Source organism: Hipposideros armiger, unplaced genomic scaffold (assembly GCF_001890085.2).
Source record: "Hipposideros armiger isolate ML-2016 unplaced genomic scaffold, ASM189008v1 scaffold_371, whole genome shotgun sequence".
In the NCBI taxonomy this organism is placed as follows: Eukaryota; Metazoa; Chordata; class Mammalia; order Chiroptera; family Hipposideridae; genus Hipposideros; species Hipposideros armiger.
In genome coordinates, this window is record NW_017731721.1 from 253,995 (window position 1) to 261,132 (window position 7,138).

General features: G+C 45.0%; 1 pseudogene; it reads right to left on the bottom strand.

Moving 5' to 3' along the window:
- Positions 1–5,838: 5,838 nt before the first annotated feature.
- LOC109393209 (thymosin beta-4 pseudogene) lies at positions 5,839–6,890 on the bottom strand (annotated as a pseudogene).
- Positions 6,891–7,138: the final 248 nt, after the last annotated feature.

Here is a 7,138-nt window from a genome sequence, read left to right on the forward strand (position 1 = left end):
AAGCAAAGTCTCAACAGGTTGAGAAAATGCTCCGGAAAATGGCTGTTTTGCAACTTATTTTATACATTAGAATCAAAGAAGGAGGGTTACATGAAATCCATTGGTTGTAGATTAAGGGGGTGGGAGAAAACAAAGCAGAGAAATCTCTGGGATTAGATAAAAAGCAAAATGGAAAGACACACACTTCTTTTACATTGGTGGGTGCAGGATAGTTAATAGCATTTTACTGCCCATAGAGATAGTATTTGGGGAACAAGATAACAATGAGGGATTTTGTAGTTTCCTGCTCTGTTGTGCCCCCTCGGGTTGTGCCCCCTCGGGGGTCTGGAAAAAGATTACTTTGACCATTCCAAGGGTATGTTATCTTAGATGGAAAAAGAGGACAGGCAGGCTCACTTAAGGTAAAGACTGACCTTTGTTAAGGAAGCTACAGGCCAAGGATGTGACTTCCTGCCATGGCCCACCTTAGCAATTTTCATGTTCACACCATCCTATGTGTTTATTTTTAGTCTCATGAGCTTGTCAGATTTAACATGTGGCCCCTTTTCCATCCACACTAACAACCCTATTTCTAGTAGTAAAGAGAGCACTGATAGTCCATGGCATGATCTGGCAATACATTATATGCAGAATATCACCACTGGCTACTCCCAGTCAACCACTTATGAGAAGCAAGGATCTGGTGACTATATTCAAGATACTTGCTAACATTTTTGGTAAGCTAGCAATAATAATATTGTTACTGGACAAAGTAAGGAAAGAAAAGAAAGAGCTTAGAGATTCAAATTCTCAGTTCAAGTACCACACAAATGACCTGAAAGCTTCTACCTGTGCCGTCAAGGAGACCCTTATCACCCGTAGCTGCAGGGCTGAGATTGCTGAAAATCAAACTGCAGAATCTCATCCTGCTGAGTGGACTAATTACAACACAAGTTGAACTCCCAACCTCACAGGGTGTCTACTGTTAAAGTGAGGGCATTGGCTGGAAAAGAATGGGATTTTGAAAGTTGGAATGGGGATATGTGGGAAGACCCTGATGAAACTGGAGACATTGAGCCTAATTGTTAAAAAGAAACAACAGACCCAAAATGGACTCACTTTTGCTAAAACCCACCAAGACTTAATACCTAAACTACTTTCAGTTTCAGCCTCTCCGAGGAGTGAAAATTTAAACCAATCATTCTGGAATATCTTGATCAGCAATAGGGAGCTAATCTACCTGATAAGACTCCTTGCCTTCCCCTAAGAAAGAGTCTACCTGAAATAGTCTACTCTTTTAACTTTCTGTCCCATCTTCTTTCTGACTATGAAAACCTCCCATTTTGAACAACTCCCAGAGTACCCTTCCAGTTGCTAGATGGGATGCTGCCTGATTCATGAATCGCTGAATAAAGCCAATCAGATCTTCAAATTTACTAGGGTTAATTTTGTTCCTTAACACTCTAAATTCTGATGAATCTTCTTTGCCAGCAAAAGTGGCCTCTCCACCCACATCTACAGGGATTAACTGTACATTGTCTGAGGAAACAGTAATGGCCTCCTCTGAGGCAGTTGCCATGTGCGACAATGCTGGGTCTCCTCACGAGCCACTCCACCACATGTCTGCTCCCAGACCTATAACTAGACTCAAGTTCCAGCACACTCCCCCGCTAAATGTGAGGCATGAGGATGTGCACTACATTCCAAAATAGGTGGATGAAAAAGGAGTTCTATGGAGAGTAGCCTCACAGGGTGATAGGATCATAAATTCTTAACTGGGCAGGTCAAGGTGGGTAGTCACGCCCCAGGCATATAATTTCCTTAGTAAAAGGCTTACCTTTGCCATAGCAAGCCCTGTCCATTGTTTCTATGCATCTAGGTAACAAATACCTCTTTTCAGATCCCTCCTTCTAAAGCATAACCACCCTCAAGAGAGCACAAATTTTATTAACTATCCTGTAATCTGATCCCTGCCTTCATCTACTTCATAAAGTAGAGTACCTTCAGGGCCGGCTGAGTGGCTCAGTTGGTTAAGAGCTTGCTCAAGAGTTTGAGCTCTGAGCAACAGCGGTTCAAGTCAGCCCGAGCTGAGCAGCTGTGAGCTGAGCAGCCGTGAGCTGCCAACAGGTGGCGGGATGGCTCAGCTAAAAAAAACAAAAAAACAAAAAAACCAAAAAAAAAATAAAAAAAATAAAGTAGAGTACCTTCATGTACCCTACTTTAAGGGCCCTCCTTAATTCCAAATATATAAAGGAAGCTGTAAACTGTTATTTTTTGGAAGCACTTTTCTCAGTCTGTTGAGATCTTTCTTCTAGGCGAATCCTCTGTTTGCCTGAAATAAATTTTTATTAAAATCCCCTAAGGGTTTGGATGCTCTTACATTGATATTACTTACTTGAGTTCTCTAACTAATACAGGCAGAAATTCAGAAAACATGTTTGGGAATAGATATTAAGGATGTGGGATAATGGTGGAAGGAACAGAAAGTTGGATCAGGCCAAATTTATTGATATAGGCTCATTAAGCTGAGATTCTCATTTAATGTTGCAGCTCAGGGAGTTAGAAAGGGTTTTAACTGGTTGGTTAGCTGAAACCTGGACCAAAAGGTGACCCACAGTGAGCAGGCTGGAAATACCAGACTTGCCTTGGTTTAATGTAAAGGGAGGGATTCAAAGGCTTAGGGAGACTGAAATGTTAGAGTGGATTTTTCATTTAAGACCACTCACCCATCCTGGGATAGTCCAGAAGACACACCTTTCACCGTGATTGGGAGAAATAAATTTATGAAGGGCGTCTCCACATCCTTGAAGAGCTCTGTGATCACTCTTCTCTGTAGTCAGACCTTACAGTGGGAACGGCAGTCGTAAGCTGGAAAACCTAAATGCAATGGGAATAATTGGATCCCAGAGTGGCAGGGATCAAGTTACAGCACTCAACCACCAAAGACAAATTAGCTGTGGTTACCATAATAGACAGCAGAGACAAGGCAGAAATTGGAATAGTTTGATTCGCAAAGACCCTATGGCATTGGCTAGTTAAACATGGTGTTTCTAGAAGTAAAACAGATAGGAAGCCTACTAAACTCTTATTTGATCTGAATATGCAGAAAAGTTCTAGGTCAAGTAAACAAAATTCTAACCTGACTCATAAAAAGTCATAGCCTCTCAATTAATTCTCAGACTTGAGCCACTTTACAGGACTAGAGCCTCTTGAATTAAGGGGAGGTTGGGTTCTCTTGAGGAAGGACCTCAGTACATTGCCCAAATTTTATACTGTTAATCTTTCTCCTAGGCTTCCCCAAAAGGACCTATGGCCTTTTACCAGGGTAACCGTGCATTGGGGCAAAGGAAATAATCAGACTTTTCAGGGACTATTGGACACTAGAAAACCCAAAATGTCACTGTGGTCCACCAGTCAATGTAGGGGCTTATGGAGGTCAGGTGATCAATGAAGTTTTAGCTCAGTTCTGTCTCACAGTGGGCCAGTAGGTCCCTAATCCATCCTGTGTTTATCTCCCCAGTTCTGGAATACATAAATGAAATAGACATACTCAGCAGCTGGCAAAATCCCCACATTGGTTCTCTGACCTGTGGAGTGAGGGCTATTATGGTGGGAAAGGCCAAGTGGAAGCCACTAGAACTGCCTCTACCTAGGAAACTAGTAAGCCAAAAGCAATACCACATTCCTAGAGGGATTAGTGCCATCATGAAGGACTTGAAAGATGCAGGTGTTGTGATTCCCACCACATCCCATTCAACTCATCTATTTGGCCTGTGCAGAAGGCAGATGGACCTTGGAGAATAACAGTGGATTACTGTAAACTTAACCAGGTGGTGACTCCATTTGTAGCTGCTGTGCCAGATGTGTTTTTTTTTAAAGATTTTTTATTGGGGAATTGGGGGGATGGGAACAGTGCTGGGGGATTGGGGAAGGGGAACAGACAAGTTGCTGTCGTTTTGTTCTTCAATCTAGTTGTGGAGGACGTTGCTTCACTTGCCCAAGTTGGCACCATCATTGCGCTCCTCCCTGGAGAGGCAGATCAGTCGCCGGCTTCTGGACGGCCGCTCACTGCGGCGGCTGGCCGCTCACGCTGGCTGCTGGCTGCTGGCTACACACGGTAGCCCATGGCAACCCACTGCCACAGGGACTGCAGCCCACGCCGTCGCCAGCGACTCACGGCAGCCCAGCTCCAGGTTGAGCTGTTGTTCAGCATCTTAGCTGTGGAGGGCAGTGTTCACTGGCCCTCATATGCGGGATCCGAACCGGGGCCCTCTGGCATCCCAAGCGAGTTCTTAACCATCGCGCCACTCGGCCGGCCCCAGATGAGGTTTTATTACTTGAATAAGTTAACATGTCCTCTAGTACCTGGTATGCAGCTATTGATCTGACAAACACCTTTTTCTCCATTCCTGCCCATAAGGACCACCAGAAGCAGTTTGCTTTCAGCTGGCAAGGCCAGAATACACCTTCACTGTCCTACCTCAGGGATGTACTAACTAAACAGCTCTATGTCATAATTTAGTTCACAGGGATCTTGACCACCTTTTGTTGGAAAAGTCAGTCTCATGTCCATAGTCTTTCCACCTGTGCTTGGGCATGTAAGAATGGACCTTGGGCATGGAACACTTTCTTACCAAGAGATAGAGTCCTCCCAGCCTGTGCTGGGTTTATCACCTTTTGTGAGAATATCTTTCCCTGTTTCATGCTCAATGTGTATTCCTTTGTTCTGCTTAAGTGTATGCATCAACAGCCCCCAGGCATGCCCCTAGCTATTTCAGGCTCCATGGGGTGTGTGTGGGGGGGGGAGTCCTTCTATTGTGGCGCCAAAGGCCAATTGCCCTGCATGGGATTCTAGGAGGACCAATGCCCTCTATTGAAGCTGATCCAGCCATAGTTCAGGGGCTTTCCAGTTCTGTGAAATTTCACGGGACTAGTGAAGTGGGCATGTCACGGTATCCTTTCCAAAGTGAAGGAAAAGTTGTACCATCTGGCCTCCCACACAACCAAAAGAGAGGTATAATACCTTATTGGGCCTCTTTGGATTTTGGAGGCAACATATTCCTCATCTGGGTGTGTTACTCTGGCCCATTCACCAAGTAACCTGAAAAGCTGCTAGTTTTGAGTAGGGCCCAGAACAAGAAAAGACTATGCAACAGGTCAGGCTGCTCTGCCACTTGGGCCACATGGTCCACCAGATTCAATGTTGCTTGAAGGGTCAGTGGCAGACAGAGTGCTGTTTGGAGCCTTCAGCAAGTCCCTATTAGTGAATCCTAGGGCAGGCCCTTAGGATTTTGGAGCAAAGCCCTGCTGTCCTCCATAGAGAACTACTCCTCTTTAAAAAAAAAACAACGAAAAAAAACTTTGTTGGGGAACAGTGTGTTTTCTCCAGTTCCCATCAGCTCCAAGTCAAGTCATTGTTTTCAGTCTAGTTGTGGAGAGTGTAGCTGAGCTCCAAGTAAAGTTGTTGTCTTCAATCTATTTGTGGAGGGAGCAGCTCACTGGCCCATGTGGGAATTGAACTGGCAACCTTGGTGTTAAGAGCCTGCACTCTCACCACCTGAGCTAACCAGCCACCCCAGGCCAGCTTGGTTTTTTATTCTAGATTTCACTCTCGTCTCACCCAGCTTCTGCTTTAACCAACCTGCAAGTCCTTTTCCTTCCCTGACAGCCAGCCAGGCATATGGGAGAGGCTGGTGTGGCCTTTGTTGTCAGTAGTTCTCTGATGTGAAAAGGGGCAGCACAGTTATTTTAAACTTGATCCAACTTCTTTGCATGTTACAAAGTTAAACGGCTAAAAGAAGTAAAACAAGAAGGCAATGCTTGTGGAATGTATGGTGCGTATTGGCAGTGCGTGCCTCATTACGATTCGTCTGCTTGCTTCTCCTGTTCAGTCGTTTCTTTAGAAGGCAGTGGATTTTTCTCTTGCATTTCTGTCTTCTTCAATTTCCACATATTGAATTTCTCAGTCTCAGCCATATCAGGTTTGTCAGACACAGTTGCAGAGGAAGCAGAGCAAGGCGAGCGAATGAGTGGAGTCCGATCTGCTCAGTGGTGGTCGCCGAGTCCAGCACTCCTCTTTTGAGAAATAGCTCTTGGCCTGCTACTGGGTCTTAGTAGAGACTGAATGCTTAACCATGGGCCACCAAGTTACTATGTGACCTGAAATACCCATCATGAACTGGGTATTATTTGACACACCAAGCCATAAAGTTGAGCATGCACAGCAGCACTCCATCAAATGGAAGTGGTATATACAAGATGGCACCGAGTAGGCCCTGAAAGCACAAGTAAGTTATATGAAGAAGTAGTCCAAATGCTCTCTCTCTCTCCCAACCTGCACCTATGGCCTCGGAGGGAGTTGCCTACAATCAGCTGACAGAGGAAGAGAAGAAGCAGGTTTACAGATAGTTCTGCGTAATATGCAGGCACATCCCAAAAGTGAACAGCTGTGGTACTACAGCCCTTTTCTGGGACATCTCTGAAGGATGTTAGTGAAGGGAAAGACTTCCAGTGGGAAGAGCTTTCAGCAGTGCACCTGGCTGTTCACTTTGTTTGAAAGAAGAAATAGCCAGATGTGTGACTATATATCGACTCATGGGCTGTGGCCAATGGTTTGGCTGAATTTGAAAATTGGTCATAGGGAAATCTGGAGAAGAGGTACGTGGATAGGCTTCTCTGAATGGGCAAAAAATGTGATGATATTTGTGTTCCATGTGAATGGGGGTGACCTCAGCAGAGGAGGATTTTAATAATCAAGTGGATAGGATGACCCATTCTGTACATACTAGTCCGTCTCTTTTCCCAGCCACTCCTGTCATTGCTCACTGGGCTCAACAAAGAGGCCCTCGTGGCAGGGTTGGAGGTTGTGCATGGACTCGGCAACATGGACTTTCACTCACCAAGGCCAACATGGCTATGGCAGTCACTGAGTGCCCAATCAGCCAGCAACAGAGACCAACTGGGCCCCCTACATGGTACCATTCCCCTGGGTGAAGGGTTGATTCACTGGACCACTTCCATCATGGAAGGGGCAGTGTTTTGTTCTTATTGGAATACTCTAGATATACATTTGTCTTCTCTGCACACAGTGTTTCTACATTGTTTCGGATATTTCATATAAATGGAACCTTCCAATATGTAGTCTCTTACATCTGGTTTC